Source organism: Tasmannia lanceolata, unplaced genomic scaffold, assembly GCF_043159265.1.
Source record: "Tasmannia lanceolata isolate RefF3 unplaced genomic scaffold, GAP_Taslan_0.1 ptg000037l, whole genome shotgun sequence".
In the NCBI taxonomy this organism is placed as follows: Eukaryota; Viridiplantae; Streptophyta; class Magnoliopsida; order Canellales; family Winteraceae; genus Tasmannia; species Tasmannia lanceolata.
The window spans coordinates 17396623-17415472 of NW_027518714.1; the positions used below are offsets into that span (position 1 = coordinate 17396623).

Here is an 18850-nt window from a genome sequence, read left to right on the forward strand (position 1 = left end):
TAATGGCATTATCTATCTGTCCAATCCCCTAAAAGATAAACAAACATAAAAAAAATGAAGTGGTCTATGTCTTCCACGTCACATTCTTTTCTTTTCTTTTCACAAACTCTCGCTCGCTGATCCAATAGAAATACTCCACGTGGCAGTTAAGGGATACAAACTAGGATGTGGGGCCCATCACTTTGTTTTAATCTAGGCAGTTTCGACTGTTGATCTTTGTAGGCTCATTTTTTTTCAATGGAAAATATATTTTTTTCCAATAAGAAAATTTTCCTTGCTTTTCAATGAAAACAGCATGCCCATTGGAACTGGAATTTTATTTTCTACGAAATATTTTTTCATCAAAGATATTATTTTACATAATTTTCTTTTTCCGTAGATTCAAACACCGATTTCCAGAATCAGGAATCGGAATCGACATCATATTTTGATTCCTATTTCAATTTTCCTTTTAAACAGAATGAAAAAAATAATAATAACTTGAAAAAAATTAATAAGAATCCAATCTGGTGGAGGAGGAAAAAAAATACCACCGCTTGGGCAGATTCCGGCCTCCCCCATTTCAATTTTGCCCCTTTGATTCTTTTCTTTTCTTTTTTTAACCAGACGCCCTTCGATTAATTTGAGGCGTCCATTTGATAGGCCTTGCTTTGGATCTCCCCCATAAAATTACACCAATCATGCAAATCTAACATTTAATAATTTCTACTTTTTGTGGTTATATTGAATCATTGCTTAGCTATATGCATGGTTTCAAATTTTGGTTTCGGAATGCGTCTTAGTCCTCACCAAAACTGAAATTTCAGCCGAAATCCAACGAAACCATTAAAAATAATATTTTATTTCATTCCTTATTTCGGCTGAAATGATTGAAATTTCAGTCATTTCGACCGAATTTTCGGAAAAATATTAAATAATTAAAAAAAATCAAGATTTTTCGTTGAATTTCCTTAAATTTCGGAAAAAACAAAATTTTGACTGAAATTCGATCGAAATCATGTAACGTTTCGGGTATTGCCGATTTTGGTTTCGGGGTTGAGCGTCGGTCGAAATTTAAAACCATGGCTATATGTCAATTTTAACCATCTATGTTTAATGACAAAAGGGCACATAATTAGATGCTAATATGGGATGATTGGTGTGGTCCTAGGCCACAGGATCCAAATCGAGGCCTCTCAATTGTACTGGCTCATATCAAATGTGGAACCCACTATGCCACCGTAGTCGTAGTCCACTAAACATACCTTTGAGCATGTTCTCATGGTGCATCCTCATTTATCTAGGTTGTACGAAAAATATGTTAAAAGAAAGGGAGATGAAAAATGTGCCCCTTTTAATCACTTAGGGACACCCAGCTGCATTGTACGTGGCAATCAGACCACTTCATTCCTTCAAATCTGAAGTACATTAGCCCTTCCTAAAAGACACTTATAGGAACCTTACACTGAGTGAGCTCTACTTCTGCCTCTTGTACAAGGTCAGATCAGTCAAGAAAACTCATTCCATGGAAAACATTATGACCATCTTGTAATAAACAAGGTTCGAAGCACAAAGCTTTGATACTACTTATTGGAAACAAAGATCGAAGCGATAGAAGTAAAACCCTAAAGAACGACACTATCACAAAACGGGAGAGATCTTCTCTTTTAATATTATTTTCCAAAGCCCAAAGTGTACATCACGCTTTGGGCTTTTCTCTTCACTCATTACACTATTAACGTTTTGGCATATAGAGCATTTTTTAAACAAAACAATAGCTACTAATAAATAGAACTAACTATTTAGAAACTTATTTAACTAATTTTCTGAAAACTAACTAGCTAAAAACTTTAATTAAAGTCATATTTAATTTCACTTTTCTAAACTACTAAACTCAACTTCTAAACAAAATTAGAAACATCTAAATTCAGGTTCATGTGGTCCTACGTCAGCCCACGCGCCCTCCTGAGCCGACCCAGCCCAGCCTAGCCCCTCCAACGCTATGGAGAGTTGGCAATGACTCTCTACACTTCCCCTTAGTGCTGCTGACTCTCTATAAGTTGTGTTAAGCTCCTTTCTAAACTTCACAAATCTCTTGTAGTCCAACCCTTCAAATTCAGTAAGAAACTCCGTTATCTGAGGTACCACGCTCGCAGATCTTTAGGCCATACAAAGCCTTCAGCAACTTGTACATGTGTTGTCGCTTCGTAGTATCTCGAACCGCCTGGGTTATTTCATGAAAATTTCCCAATCCACTTCACCATGCAAGAAAGTATTCTCCATGCCTGTATGCCACAACTTTCACCCTTTAAAAGCAGTAAGGGGAACAAGTCTCGCCTTGAACCATTCTATCGTTCTATCTGCTTTAGTCTTTACCTTGTACACTCAGTTTGGTAGCACTCGAACTGGTTGTGTAACTAGATCCAACGTTTCATTCTTCTTCAATGCTAGGATCTCCTCTTCCATTGCTTCCTACCATTCAAGAACACCTCGGGCTTCTTCAAAATACTTCGGTGATAATAGTGACTTCTTCAATTGATGTCACAGCATACACCGCACCGGCAGACTTTGGATATTTTTAGCTTTCATCTCTATGCATCACCTCCTCTTGAGGTTTTATTGATTTGACATCACCCCCCCCTAAAATCACTGTCGAATGAAACATCTATCTCATGATTCGAAGATCCTGAATCAACTGTTCGGTCACCATTGTTTATGTCCTCATAACTGGTGACATCCATGATTTCTATACTTGTAAGAGCAATTTCACATGAATCGTCTTGTTTTTTTGTGATAGAGAGAAAAGCACTCCACTCCCCATTGTTATCATACATTTGGGAATCTTCAGATACTGTAGTATTACCTTCTTCTTTCTTCTTCTTTGGTGCACGACAACATCTAGCATAGTGGCCTGACTTACCATAATTGTAGCACGTCCATCTTGATCCCAAGCTCCTAGTTCGTTTCTTATGATCACTATCACTTGAGGCTCTCCTTGATCAGAATTTTCTTCCCTTTGTTTCGATCTGGCCTTCAGCTCACCTTTCTAATTCTTTTTGAATTAGAATTCTGAAACTTCCTCGCTCGGGCAGCAAAGAAAACCTCCCCATTCTCCTTTATCATAGATCGAGTCATCTGTTTGGCCAAACTTTCTTAATTTACCAAGAGACTTCAATTCAAGTATCGTTGGTTGAGACAATCATCCTTAGATTACCATGATAAAATCACTATACTCGGGTTTCGATCCTTGAATTACAATCCTTCACATTCGCATATATGAAATCTTGGACTCTTCATCAAGCTGCAATATTTCATGATCGATCTTCTTCACCTTCATAAAATATTCGGGAATTGTCAAATTCGTTGAGATACAAAGACTATCTCATTTTCAAGCATTTGTAGTCTTGCGTCGTTTGATTTTAAAAACAGAGTGGCAAAGATATCCCATGCGTCATTTGGAAACTTGGCCTCCCGAATATGATCGAGAAAATCCCTCTGAATGGTAGCCTTCAACACGGACATGAATTTACCCACTTTAGTCTTCCACTTCCTCAAAACATTTGCGGTTTCAGCACCTCCGTTAGGAGAAGTGATTTCCGAACCATTCACTATCTCTCATAAATCTTGCTCTTGGAGATACGACTCTATGCATGATTTCTAATATTAATAATTTGTGTTGTTCAGCTTCTCAATGTCGTTGACCGACTTGGTTAAATCAATTTCCTTGATCGATCTTTTGATGAGTGATAAACTTGAAGTCGAATCCCGGATCTAAAACTACGATGTCTGATCCTTGAGCGTAGACATGTCGGATCTTGTCCTTAGAGGCTTTATCAACCTTCGATCAACAACGTACACCAGTCCATGACCAGTGGCTCTGATCTTCTTCCTTCTGCTTTTGTTCAATAGTTCTACACTATTGACTTCTTCGACGATCGTTCATCGGTTCCTGACCGATGCCATCAGCGACCGTTCACCAGTCCTACACAGTGGCTCTGATACCACTTGTAGAAAACAAGGTTCAAAGTGCAAAGCTTTGATACTACTTGTCGAAAACAAAGATCAAAGCAATAGAAGCAAAACCCAAAGAACAACACAACCACAAAGCAAGAGAGAGAGATATATCTTCTCTTATAATATTATTTTCCAATACACAAAACATACGCCACACACTTTTTGGCATTTTTTCCCTTCACTGTTACACTATTCACATTTTCGCAGTAACATTCTCCGTCTACTCCTTTTAACGTTTTGGCATTGTTGATTCAAATTTCGTGACTTCGAAGAAGTCACTAAATTTGGGACAAATTACAAAGAAATTTGCAATTATAAGAAAAGTGATACAACTTTCTATAATCCTCTGATTAATGATCAATTGGTGAAGACAACAATCAATGTGGTGAATATGAGGGCTTTCACAACATATTTCTCGTTCCTTGGTGTTTGAAGATGTGTGAACTTCACTCCGGGCTTCGCGCTTTATCAGTTGTGAAGATGTGTGGATTTCCTCTGATGAGGCTCTTTTGTGGTGGCTTAATCTTTGTGGGATAATTCTTCAAGTATCAAAACAGAAATCGTTGATTTCTGACACAGGAGCTTTAGAGTTTGCAAAGCGCTTCATTGTGAAGAGGGATATAGTTGATTTGTCTCCTATGGGTTGTACTTGAATTGGTAGCCCTTGGGCATGCCACTTAGTGGGCCTCCCACTTGAGCTCAAGTGAGACTATCTACATTTAGACCCCTTTTAAGGATTGTAGGGCCAACTTAAGAAAATAGGGGCGATTTTGTAATTTGACATGGACAAATTTTTTTTGATATCCACAGCTATAAAGCTTTTTCTAAACAAAACAAAAGCAAGTAATAAATAGAAACAAAATATTAACTTATTAGAAGCAAATTCCTATTCCTAAACAAACTCAATCATTTTCTAAAACCTAAATTAGAAGCTTATTTAACTAATTTTCTAAAAACTAACTAATTAGAAACTTTAATGAAATACATATTTAATTACACTTTCCTAAACTCAACTTCTAAACATAATTAGAAACTTCTACACGCATATCCATGTGGGCCCGCTCGTGACGGCCCTCACACCTGCCCATGCCATCCCGACCCCTCTGACGGACGCGGTAGAGAGTCTGCGACGATTCTCAACACTTGTAATAAACCCCGAGGGGTTACAATGTTGGGATGGTGGGTCCCATTGTATCTAAGATATATTTGGTCACTCGCATGGCTCTCTAAAAATAACAATCATTCCTAATTGGAAAACAACAGAATCTCCTAGGAGATAAAATGAAATCTAAAAGTATTTCCCATCCTCCACTATAAAAATTTCTCAATGCCAACACGCTCCTCACACAACCCCAATCACTAAGTTGTTTGCAAGAGTCATGGTCGTGTAGACACCCCATTTTGACCGTGCCCTAAACCTCCCGTTTTTCATGAAAAATCTTATCAAATCATCGAGCTAGGGTCCCAAAATTCACCCTAAGCTAGGTTAAAGCCCCAGCTAGGTCCCTGCGAAATTTCGTCAAAATCCGAGCGCGTTTGCCTAGCGAACGAGTCGAGCAAAGTCGTAGTACAGGTTCGCAGAAGGGGGTGAATTATCCTGGAACGATGCCAAACCTGGGCCGAATAGGACGCGTAATTTTGCGCGTTCATCAATTTTCCGCGCGCTCATCTTTTTTGGAGTGCCGATATCAATCTCCCAAAATTCTCTATAAATACGAATTTCGATCTTTTTCTAAAAAAAAGAAAAGAAAAATCTTCGTTTAGAGAGAGAAAGTCTGAGAGAAAGCTTAGAGAGAGAGTTTAGATCTGGCCATTCTCCATTTTTTCCGGTCAAACTCCGGTGAGATTCCGATCATCTTCTTCTTTCTTTATTAGTTTTCTCTGCTGCAGTTTAACAAGAGATCTTGGATTCATCTTTTAGAAACTAGATCTCGTGTGATCCAAACCCTAAATATGTTCCTCTTTCTCCTCCGATCATCTTCCGGCCAGATCATCTTCTCCGGCGAACTCAAGCTCTGGTTAGCCCTTAAGATCATCTATCACTTTGATTGTCTTCTTTCAAAATCTTCAGCTATCTCCAAATTTCTGGTAAGATTTGTCAGATTCCAGTCATTTTCTCTGATTAATCCAATCGGATTCCGGTTTAACTCCGGTCAGTTTTCAGCCGGATTTTTGTTGTCATTCATATTGCTTCTTAACATTGAAGCTTAGATCTATTTCTACTTTGTCTGAACCCTAATCCATTCCTGAAACTTAGAAATCCTAATTCGAGATCTGAAACTCTAATTCATGGCCTCCATTTTTCAACCGTAGATCTGTTGATTGTTCTTGAATCATTGTATTTCTACTCATAACACCTCAGAAATCTTGGTTCTAGCTGGTTTTTGTTCAGATTTGATACTTTTGTTAGAATGATTATCATTATCTGAAAGTAGAACCCGGAATCAATAGTCCTATTTGTGAATACGGTGGATTCCTCCCTTACAGCTAAAAATTCTTCTCAAAGATCAGCTCAGGTATTTTAATTTGCTTGAATTTTTGTGTTAAGATGATTCTCGTGCTCTATTGTATAAGACGATTCATGATTCTCTGTTAGTTTTTAAAGATACACTTACTTATATGCCTAAATGATTATCACAATTTCCATGATTTATCCTAGTTGATAAGATCTACTTGAATTTTTTGTTAAAATTATAATAATGTGTCTCTTGATTTATTGATTGAATGAATAAAAGAGTAGAATTTTATTTTTTTTGTTCTGTCATGTTCACGTGAATCATTTTTGATTTTTTATAGGGGAAATGTCATTAATAGAATTGCAGATAATGTAGTCTTGTTTTGTTTAGTAATCACACTACATTTTCAATGATTTTTTTTTTTTAAAAGTACTTTTAAACTCTATTTCTGGAATAAGATATGACTAGATACTTTTTTTTTAGGCTATCTTGTAATAGATTATTATGTTCATTTCACCTTGAAATTGTTCTGTCCATGGTATATACTCTCATGATGTTAATTATAGAAGATGAAGTGTTTCAGTGTAGATATTAAAACAGTAGATTATAGAAAAGATGAATCATCATCAATGACTAGTAGATTATGAATCTTGTTTTGAAGAATCTGTTTAAATACTCATGTATTCTATGGTTTAAATTCATAATTATACTTTTCATTGAATCTAATCTTCATTTATGATTATTCATGTGTTTAAACTTAGATGTATAAATTGATATGTGCTATTTATTTTAGCATAGCCTGTGCTATTTATTTTAACATGGCCTGACATCTCTAAGTTACGATCCTCCTTTTAGTTGTTTGTAACAACAACTATATAGTTCAGCTCTACCCTCACTTGTCATTTCGTGAAAGGTATTCTTTAGGCCTGGCATTGAGATTGTATGAGCCAAGAATGTTTTTTTGTTTCCTTTGATTTTATATGTTAATGTGATAACTTCCTTGAGAATATACTATTAAAAATTTTGATGGCAACCTGATAGTCTCTTGGTTTAGCTTGGTCTCCCAATAAGAATAAATGATTTATATCTCCAGACTCTTCTTGTTGCGACACATTGATAGACATTATGATCATTATGATAGTAGTTTAGTGATTGGGAGGAAGTTGAGTCAAATGTAACCATAATAGGCTTAATCCCCGTCAAGCTTTATTCATTCAGACTCCATTTTTTTAGATTTCTATATAGTTCAGTTCCTTGCATATTTTTGAATCACCATGTACCATATGAATATCATTTATTCCTTTTGATTCTCTTTATGGTTTGTTTTATCAGTATTTTCAGTTGAACTTTTTATTATTATTTATTTATCTCCCTATGCCCTATTTAGAATTTAAATAAAAAAGGGGAAGGCAGGGATTGTACAACCAGCAGAACGTCATAGTGCTGACCATATTTGAATGATCTCTCAGGTTTTAGTTTTGGTTATATTCTATAAATAGTTAGTGAAAATTTTCTAGAGGTTTGAAATGATTGAATTTGAGTCATGATAATTAGCAAAGTTTATTGATAATGAAGATGGTAACCTTGGAACCTTGATATATTATTTGGTAATTGCGTTAATTGAATTAATTTTGTTTCTTTGAGATTTCTTGTGAACTATTTTAATGGCTGTATTAATAATGGTAGAAGTAAGATGAAATTTTGGTTAACCTTATCACAAGGTAGTATTTACATTCCTTGTGTCAGCATACCCATATTTAGGTGCTTACACTAACAGAGCAATAGCATAATCTTTATTATGTTGTACTTAACATTCATCGGTTCATTGTTAGCAATATTTATGAAGTGATGTGTATGATGCTTGGTAATGAAAATAGTCTTGTAATTATTTACCTTACAATTTATGAAGGTGTATAAGTATATTATTTGAGCTAAAAATTTGTAATTAGATTTTGTTAATAATATTCCCATTGTTTCTGTTCACAAACACATAGCTGATGTCCACTGTTGTATACTACTTGCTGTCCATTATTGTGTATAATTGCTGCCCATTTGTTTGGTTCACAAACACATAGCTGATGTCCACTGTTGTTCACCACTTGTTGTCCATTTTATGCACATTTCTGCCCTGTTTGGACATTGGTTTAGCATAATTTCTGCACATTTCTGCGCTGTGTTGACACTGGTCCAGCTCACTTTCTGCACATTTCTGCGCTGTGTTGACACTGGTCCAGCTCCTTTTCTGCACATTTCTGCCCCTAATTCCTCCCTGTTTTGTACTATTCTAGCCCCAATTCAGCTCATATTTTGATGTAATTATGCCCAATAATTGCCCAACTCAGCTTATCTTCCATATTAGAGTGAATGTCTGTTATTCTGTTTATGTATCATCCTTTCACTCACTGATTCTAACTACATAATAGTTGCATAAGATTCATGTCTATGTTCATTTATGTTTCATTAGTAGATTAAATTTGGTTAAACTTTCCTTACTCATTCAGGGAGTGAATATTTATAATGCATCTTTGTATAAATAGATGAGATAGATTTGGTGCAATCATTCAAACAGGGCGTGGTCTATGTCATTGCTGATGGTTGTTAATATCACATTATCTTATTTTGGTTTCTTTTGAGAAATGCCTCAACACATATGTTTTGGGAGCTTACATAACCAAGACTTATCTGTTCTTTTTAATCAGCTTATGATCATTAGTACATGTTAATAGAATCTTGTTATATGCTTCAATGATTTTTTGGAATTTTCATAAATGACATGAATGCTTTAAAACCTATGGAGATTTTTATAGATGACAGATCTTTATCTCCATTACATAAGAGGGGAGCTTTATTACTTTGAAAAATTAGAAAAAAAGGAAATCAGGTGTTTTAATAATGTTTCTATTGAGAAGAGGTATGGAGTAGGTAACTGAATAAATTTAGAAATGAGAGTGAAAATTATATTTCTATATACAAAAGATATGTTTGAAATCAAGATTAAGCTAATTACATTTTTTTTTCTTAACTTCTTAAGAGAATCTTTGCCTTTCTTCGTTCTAAGGGCGATGAAGGCGCTAGCCCAAGCCCATCCTTAGGGGACTTGCTCAGTCCAAGTAGCACTCCCTTTTTTTTCATTTAAAAGACTTGCCCAGTCTTTTAGATGTATACCCTTGAACATTAGGAACCCATTCATTGCAAGGGCAATGAAAGAGATATCTTGAGCCCATCTTTAGGGAGACAAGCTATGTCTCAGCAGAAAAGTCAAACCTTCTGGAGACAGGCTTTGTCTCTTTGGTCATAGTGTTCTCTCTTCTAGGAGACTTGCCCAGTCTCACTAGCATCCTTCTTTATCTCCATTTTCTTTTAGGAGACTAACCTAGTCTCATTAGCACTCCCCTCTTAGGGTTGTGCACTAGGAGTCAGTCCTTTCGTATATGAGTCAGTCTTTAGCTAGAGAGTCTGTCTTTAGTTAGAGAGTTAATCTTTCAGAGGTCTGTCCTATCATCATAGGGGTTAGGATTCTTTTCAACCTCATCAAGTCATTTTATCCGCTCCTGCAAGGTATAGGATGCTGTCCAACCCTTGCAGAGTCGTGTTTCTGTCCATTTCCGCCGCAAAGCATGGGATGCTGTCCAACCTTTGCGGGATATTCAGGAGTCAGTCCTGCCCTTATGATGATAAGATTTTGTCCTCTCGTGTCAAAAACTCAAAAAACACTATAAAATAACCAAAATACCAAAAACATTTTAAAAATCTTAAAAATCTTGAGTCTTTCGGAGTAGTTAGGAATTCTATTCCGAATTACGTTGGCTTGATCCCTTTCAACAAGGTACGTAGTGCAGCTTGGGATTCACATCCCAAGTCCAGCCAAACTTTTAAAAATAAACATTTCAAATATTTCAAAATTACAAAAATATTCAAACCCTTTTTCAAAAAGATCTTCCTCTAGAGTTAGGAGTATGTCCTAGCTGTTTAGGGTATTTTAGAATTAGGAGTCTGTCTTGATTTGTATTGATATGGTGTGTCCAGTCGTGTGAGTGTCCCTAGAGTTAGGAGGCCTCAAGTTGATCGGTTAGACATTTAGTCGAACTGATGGCTAGACTAGGAAGCATATAGTCAGCCCATAGTTTTCTTTAGGATGCACAGCCTAGTTACACATAGGATGTAGGGCCCACTTGCATTAGTTTAAGGCTAACCAACTTGCATTAATTAGGGCATATAGAGTCCTAAAAATCACAACTCACATGAATTTAAGCAATTGTACAAAAAAGCTTTAAGAATCAGTCGAGTCTAGTGGAATCGAGTCTAGGATAGCGGTTTTAGATGGTTAGGCATAGTAGTTTAGAATAGGGCATCGAACTACGTTGACTCCGATTCTTCTCGAGGCCGGGATACGTAGAGCAGCTGGGATGGACGGCCATCTTGGTCCGAGTCAGGTCGCATTAGAGTTAGGACTCATTTTGTCCAGTCATGTATAGAATTGAATTGTGTTGTGTGTTTTGCTGTGTTTTCTTACTTTCATGTATAGATCCTATACCTTTAGTTGTAGCATGCATGTGTTTGCACACCAGAACTCAGACACCAATTAGGTATGACACTCATAACCTAGTTATTCTTAGGTGACACTTCTTTCATTTCTTTTTATGTATGCTTATTTTTCATTTCCGAGACATGCATGATTAGATAGACGTCTTCTCGGAGATATTCGTTCCTATTTCATATGACTTTCGCCCAAAACTCTTCAAAATCAATAATAAATGGCATAAGAGACCAGGTGCTTGCACTTGGGCGGATTAGGTGCTCTTTAGACCTTCCAAATTCGTAATCAGGCACGAACCCTCTTTTTATAATCTCTGGTTATCCGTTGCAACAGAGCATAGTATGGGATCCTTGGCCCACTTCCTTGGATGGCGACTCTTCTTTGTTTAAGGTACGCCTCGAATCTGGGCTAGTCCCCGAATCGAGAGGTATCTCACCTTATATCGCCACTCATGCTGTGAGAGGCATTCTTCTTTCGAGAGTTCCATGGTAGAGCTCTCCATTCACGTGGATGATCCTGAGACTGTTAGCGCGTGAGGCACGTCCCCCGCCGCCTCTATCTCGGATCGGGGTCCACAGGTCGTTGAAAAATGTTGACTTTTTTTTTTTTAAGTTCTTTATAATTCAAGATTTACAAGAGGGGATTCTATTTTGTCTTTTTGTGGTTTGTCCTTTAGGACTTTATGCTTTTGGAAGTCTCTCCCAAAATTTGAACTTCCCTCCAATAGGGCTAAGGTCTTGTGAAAACCTTTAGTCCAAGATGGGAAGTTTATGAGGAAAAGAGTGTCCACATATATACTTCCACTCTCATTGTCTTGTGAATGAGAAAGAAGAAAAAGAGAGACCCTCGCGCATGAGCCGTCGGGTAGCCCGGTGGGCTAGACCCTACCGCAAACGTGCGCCGTCCGACCCGGCCCGGCTTGGCAGGTCGCGCACGTGGGCCCGAAGCTCTTCTTTTATTTTTTCTTTCTTCCTCTCATATTTTTCTTTAAAAAAATAATAATTTTGTTACCGTTTGGAAGCATCTCCACATGCTTAGTGGGCCGTTTAGGAAACGTTAATTACGCAATAAGTATTGCAACGTTTTGATTCCCAACGTATTCTTTCCTTTCTATAAAAATCGGATTTAGAAAGAGGAAAATATATCCCAAGCCTCTTCTCGTTTTTCTCCCTTTCTGCTTTCTGAAACTATTGTTTTTCCCCAAAGCTTTCTGATCAAGGCATTTTTGGCACTAATAAGTAAGTTCTATGGCATCGGGTTGCGTGAGTGCACACCCCTGGAGCGAGAGTTGTTGTATCCTGGAGGCATACACCGAGACGCCCATCTGCACCGTTGATTCGTCATAGTGGGGGCGAGATGTGCCTTAAGGACAGCGAAGATCCTTCGTTCCTCAACTCGATAAGTCATTTCTTCTTCTGTTTTGTCTACAGATTAATTATTGCTGGTTTCTACCATCTGTTCATATCAGTTTATCTTCTGTGGAGCTATATTGGTATATTTCGTATCCCAAAAATTACATATTACAATACTATTTTCTAACAATCTTAAGGAAAATCTTAATCTGTATTTTTAGGATTTCGTTCTCTAAAATTGAACCACCATGTCTGGACAAACTGAGAGCCTAGAAAAATTTGATGGTTCTGATTTTGGAAGATGGCAAGAGAAGATGAAATTCTTCATAACCTTTCTAAACCTTGATTACATTTTAAGAGAATCAGAACCACTGGAAAATGAAGAACCTGCTAGAACTCATCTAACTCAGAAAAGGCAAAGAGATAACTATCTCTGCAAATGTCACATACTGAGTTGTCTCAATAACCAGTTATTTAATTTTTTTCTTTAGAATTGAATCTTTCAAAGAGTTGTGGGAAACTCTAGAGCGCAAAAACCTTATAGAAGCTGCTGGTTCTAAAAAGCACTTGATCGAAAAATATTTTCAATATCAAATGGTAGATGGTAAATCTATAATGGACCAAGTGAATGAGATACAATTGATTGTTTTTTATATACATACAAGAAGAATTAAGATAGAAGAGCAGATTCTGCCATTATAGAGAAACTTCCACCTTTGTGGGAGAAATTTCAAGACACTTTGTTGCTTGACTGATACGATTTTTCTCTTCAAGACCTATTCGTGTATCCCAAAACTGAAGGGGAAAATCGTTTTAGAAAACAAAAATTAAAATCCTTTGAATCCAAGGCAAACCTTACTGAATCATCACATGGAAAGAAACCCAACCCGGATTCACAGAAAAACCACTTCAATAAAAACAACAAGGATTTCAAGAAAAAGAAGGGAAACTACTTTGTGTGTAGAAAAGCAGGTCACTATGCCAAAAACTACAGGAGTAATAATAAGAAGAAAAACCCTCAAGAAAATAAATCGCCTCAGGCTAATATGGCTAAAGAACAGTACTTGTCAGTTGTTGTATTTGAAGTGAACCTGGTTAGTAACGTGAAGGACTGGTGGATAGATATTGGTGCCACTAGACTCATCTGTAGTGATAGAAGTGTATTTTTCTCCTACGAGTTGGTGGGGGATGGAGAGCAACTTTTCATGAGAAACGCGGCATCATCCTCTGTGGTGGGTAAATGAACAGTTCTGTAGAAACTAACATCTGAAAAAGTCTTAAAGCTCTGCGATGTCCTTCATGTACCAGAAATTTGGAAGAATCTGGTGTTTGGGTCACTTCTGATCAAGAAAGGGTTTAAACTTGTTTTTTAGGCAAATATGTTTGTAATCACTAAAAATGGTGAATTTGTAGGCAAAGGTTACTCGAGTGAGAGACTCTTCAAACTAAATGTATTTGAAAACAACATAAATAAAGCTTCATCTTCTTCTGCTTATATTATTGACTCTATTTGTTTATGGCATGGTAGACTAGGTCATGTTAACTATTATTCTTTAAAGAAAATAATGACCATTGGCCTAATTCCTATGAGTAATCAATTAGCTGATAAATGTGAAATATGTGTGCAATTAAAGTATTCAAATAAACCTTTTCACAAAATAGAAGAAAGGAAAACTGAACTTTTAGGTTTAATTCACAGTGATGTGTGTGATTTAAACAATGTAATTACTAGAGGTGGAAAAAGATACTTCATCACATTTATAGATGATTTTTCCAGGTATTGTACTGTATATCTTATTAGAAATAAAGATGAGTCTTTTGAAAAATTTATCACCTATAAATCTGAAGTAGAAAACCAACTAGAAAAGAGAATTAAGATTTTGAGATCTGATAGAGGAGGTGAAGAAACCTCTAATGAATTCAATATTTTTTATGAAAATCATGGAATTATTCATCAAGTAACTACACCTTATTCTCCTCAACAAAATGGAGTTGCTGAACGTAAAAACCGAACTTTAGTAAACATGGTAAATTCTATGTTAGGAAGTTCAGGCTTACCTCAAAACTTATGGGGAGAAGCTCTTCTCTCTGCTTGTTACATTTTAAACAAAATACCCTTTAAGGATTCTGACAAAACTCCTTACGAGTTATGGAAGAATCGAAAACCTCATTTTAAATACTTTAAAGTGTGGGGGTGCTTAGCTAAAGTTAGGATTCCAGATCCTAAGAGTTCCAAGTTAGGTCCTAAGACTAGATTGTGCATTCATTGGATATGCACACAAGAGTAGTGCATATAGGTTCTTGATACATAGATCTGATCATACAGATATGCAACCTAACACTATAATTGAATCTAGAGATGCTGAATTTTTTAAAACTATTTTTTCTTATAAGACTAGTCTAATTGAGAACACACTTAGAAGACCTATTGAATCTATAGATAAGGACCATCCAGTGACTGAGAAATCAGTAGAGCCTTCTAGAATGAAATCCAAAAACATATAAAGAGGCAATGTCATTACCAGATTCTTCATTTTGGAAAGAAGCTGTCAAGAGTGAAATAGAATCAATTCTGAGTAATGGGACATGGATCTTGACAGATCTGCCTCCTGGTTGCAAACCTATCGGTGCAAATGGACCTTTAGGAAAAAACTAAAAACTGATGGAACTATAGATAAGTACAAAGCTAGACTAGTAGCTAAATGGTTTAAGCAAAAAGAAGGAATGAATTTCTTTGACACTTATTCACTTGTAACTAGAATAACTACTATAAGAATATTAATTGCCACATCTGCAATTTATAACCTGGAAATCCATCAAATGGATGCAAAAACAGTATTTCTGACTGCTGAATTAGATGAGGAGATCTATATGGATCAACCTGAAGGGTTTGTAATCCAAGGCCAAGAACATAAAGTGTGTAAATTAATAGTCTTTATATGGTCTGAAACAAGCACCAAAACAATGGCATGAGAAGTTTGATAGTGTGATGCTATCAAACAGATTTATAATTAATGAATCAGATGAGTGTATATACAGTAGATTCAGTGATGACACTGGTGTTTTTGTTTGTCTGTATGTAGATGATATGTTGATCATCAGAACAGATATAGAAGTAATCAAAGAGACTAAGAAATTTCTTTCAAATAACTTTGATATGAAAGACTTAGGAAAATCAGATGTTATCCTGGGTATAAAAATTAATAGAAACTCAGAAGAAATAATCCGTACCCAGTCTCACTATGTAGAGAAAATTTTAAGGAGGTTTAATCAATATGATAGGAAACTTGTATCTACACCTTATGACTCTAGTATAAGTTTGTGTAAAAACAAAGGGAGTGGTGTAAATCCACTTGAATACTCTAGAATAATTGGGAGTCTGATGTATCTAATGAACTGCACTAGACCAGACATAGCCTATGCAGTAGGAAGACTCAGTAGCTACACTTGTAATCCTGGTCATGATCATTGGGATGCTTTAATTAAAGTATTGAAATATCTGAAAGGAACCATTAACTATGGTTTACACTTTACAAAATATCATGTTGTACTAGAGGGGTATAGTGATGCCAATTGGGTATCTGGATTAGAAACTAAGTCTAGGAGTGGATATGTCTTCACCCTAGGAAGTGCTGCAGTTTCTTGGAACTCAACCACTCAAACTTGTATTGCGAGATCCACTATGGAATCTGAGTTCATTGCTTTAGAAAAAGTAAGTGAAGAAGCCGAGTGGTTTAGAAACTTATTGACTGATATTCCACCTTAGGATAAACCGGTATCGGGTATCACAATCCATTGTGATAGTCAGGCTGCTATTACAAGAGCAGGTAACAATGTATATAATGGAAAATCCCAACATATTCATCGAAGGCATAACTCTATAAGACAATTGTTGAAGAATGGAGTGATAACCATTGATTATGTAAGATCAATAGACAATATATCAGATTATCTTACAAAATGACTAAATAGAAACTTAGTCATGAGCACATCGAGGAGGATGAGGCTGAAGCCCACCATTTAGATCACCTATAACTGGAACCCAACCTATCTGACTGGAGATCCCAAGAAGTATGTTCAATGGGAAAAATAAGTTATTTGAGTGATCTGTTTTGCACCAAATTATATGTGAATTAAGTTCACTAAGCCTATCCCTATGGTGTGGGTGCAACCTGTAACGGTAAGAGGCTAAGTCATTGGACTCTTAATGATATTTATAGCTAACTAGCTGGCTAGCTGATTGTCAGTGGGGTGTGTAGTTACAGGGCACTCCTGATAGATACACCTATATGAGTGTGGAAGTGTGGCCGCTTCCTATGAGAATTGGGCTAAAATTCTCTAGAGTGCTCATGAAAGCAGGATATAGCACATGGCCGAAAAGTGTGATACCGTATGAACTTGCTTATACCTTCCTTGTTGTGTGTATGGTGTGCTGTCTCAGTTTATTACTCAAAGTAATTGGTTCAAGACGTATGTTCACCAACTACTTGATAAACTCGATACACCTACACTAAGTAAATGTTCAAGTCCAAAAGACACCTCTACTGATGCATAACTTATTTTTGTCTTGATCAAATTAGTTTATTTATGATTTCATTATTTTCTTGTAATTTTGAATTAGTGGGGGATTGTTGACTTTTTTTTTTTTAAGTTCTTTATAATTTAAAATTTACAAGAGGGGATTCTATTTTGTCTTTTTGTGGTTTGTCCTTTAAGACTTACTTTATGCTTTTGGAAGTCTCTCCCAAAATTTGAACTTCCTTCCAAAAGGGCTAAGGTCTTGTGAAAACCTTTAGTCCAAGATGAGAAGTTTATGAGGAAAAGAGTGTCCATATATATACTTCCACTCTCATTGTCTTGTGAATGAGAAAGAGGAAAAAGAGAGACCCTCGCGCATGAGCTGTTGGGTGGCCCGGTGGGCTAGACCATACCACACACGCGCGCCGCCCGGCCCGGCTCGGCTCTGCAGGCTACGCGCTTGGGCGCGAAGCTCTTCTTTTATTTTTTCCTCTCATATTTTTCTTTAAAAAATAATAATTTTATTACCGTTTGGAAACGTCTCCACGTGCTTAGTGGGCCGTTTAGGAAACGTTAATTACGCAATAAGTATTGCAACATTTCGATGCCCAACGGATTCTTTCCTTTCTATTAAAATCGAATTTAGAGAGAGGAAAATCTATCCTAAGCGGAAAGTCTTCCTCTCTTCTCGTTCTTCTCCCTTTCTGCTTTCTGCAACTGTTGTTTTTCCCCCAAAGCTTTCTGATCAAGGCATTTTTGGCACTAATAAGCGAGTTCTAAGGCATCCGGGTTGCGTGAGTGCATACCCCTGGAGCGAGAGTTGTTGTATCCTGGAGGCATACGCCGAGACGCCCATCTGCACCGTTGATTCGTCATAATGGGTGTGAGATTTGGCTTAAGGATAACGAAGATCCTTCGTGCCTCAACTCGATAAGTCATTTCTTCTTCTGTTTTGTCTGTAGATTAATTATTGCTGGTTTCTACCATCTGTTCATATCAGTTCATCTTCTATAGAGCTATATTGGTATATTTCGTATCCCAAAAATTACAGATTATAATACTATTTTCTAACAGAAAATGTCTGCTTACACGAAGCGAATCTCAGTGGCCCTTGTGCTCATGCTTTTCATCACATCTTCCATGCCAGGTACTCTCTCTGTGTGTGTGTGTGTGTGTAATGGCCTCTTTTGATACCTAAAACTAATTTCCTTCACCGTGCATGCAGCTGAAAAGGTGATGGCAGATGACCTCGAATGTATTGGTGAAAGTGGATGCAATCCGCCTTCCTTTACAACCCACAGTGCATCCAAATGGGTTACTCAAGTGGGAAATGCAAGGTGATCATTGATATTCGTGTCAGCTGTTGTTGTTGTTCTAAGTGACATGACTAAGCTTCTTATCCATGTTACCATATATGCCTAGATGTTACTATTAATAAACAAATAAAGTCACTTATACAAGGTTGGGGATTTCTCAACTTCTCTTCCTTATCCGTCTCTAAGTTGAATTTTATTGCTGTCTCTTTAGGCAATGGTGCTTACTTAAGCCTCTTCTTGTTGTGACTGAATTAGAATAAACTGTCGATTCCAACTCCTGATTATGGTAATACAAATACATCTAACTCCTGAAATGATATCTAGTTAAGATTTAAGTTTAACTTAATATAATTACCTCGAGGTTCTCTCCCCTAAACATTATTTTGGCTTATTAGAGAACATTGTCATATCTTCATTGAGAAAGATCATGAGATCAAATTCGATCCAACTTAATCCGAAAAAAGCAACATTGTGAAACATATGATACACACATGCACATATACATATTGAATTGGATAACTTCGATCAAATAATTATAGTACTGTTAAAAAGAAAGATCAAATCTTCGTGAAGCCAAAGTTTACACTAGCCCAAGATTCACAACCGAAATAGAAGAAGAACAATCACCAACAAGATATGCTTCAATATACATGATAAAAGAACACATCTACAAGATAG

General features: G+C 36.6%; 1 long non-coding RNA gene across 1 annotated transcript; it reads left to right on the forward strand.

Moving 5' to 3' along the window:
* Positions 1–5753: 5753 nt before the first annotated feature.
* On the forward strand, positions 5754–18328 carry LOC143860009 (uncharacterized). The gene is made up of 3 exons (XR_013239537.1): positions 5754–6509; positions 17931–18003; positions 18082–18328. It is a non-coding gene; the product is annotated as an uncharacterized LOC143860009 (long non-coding RNA).
* The last annotated feature ends 522 nt before the right edge of the window (positions 18329–18850 follow it).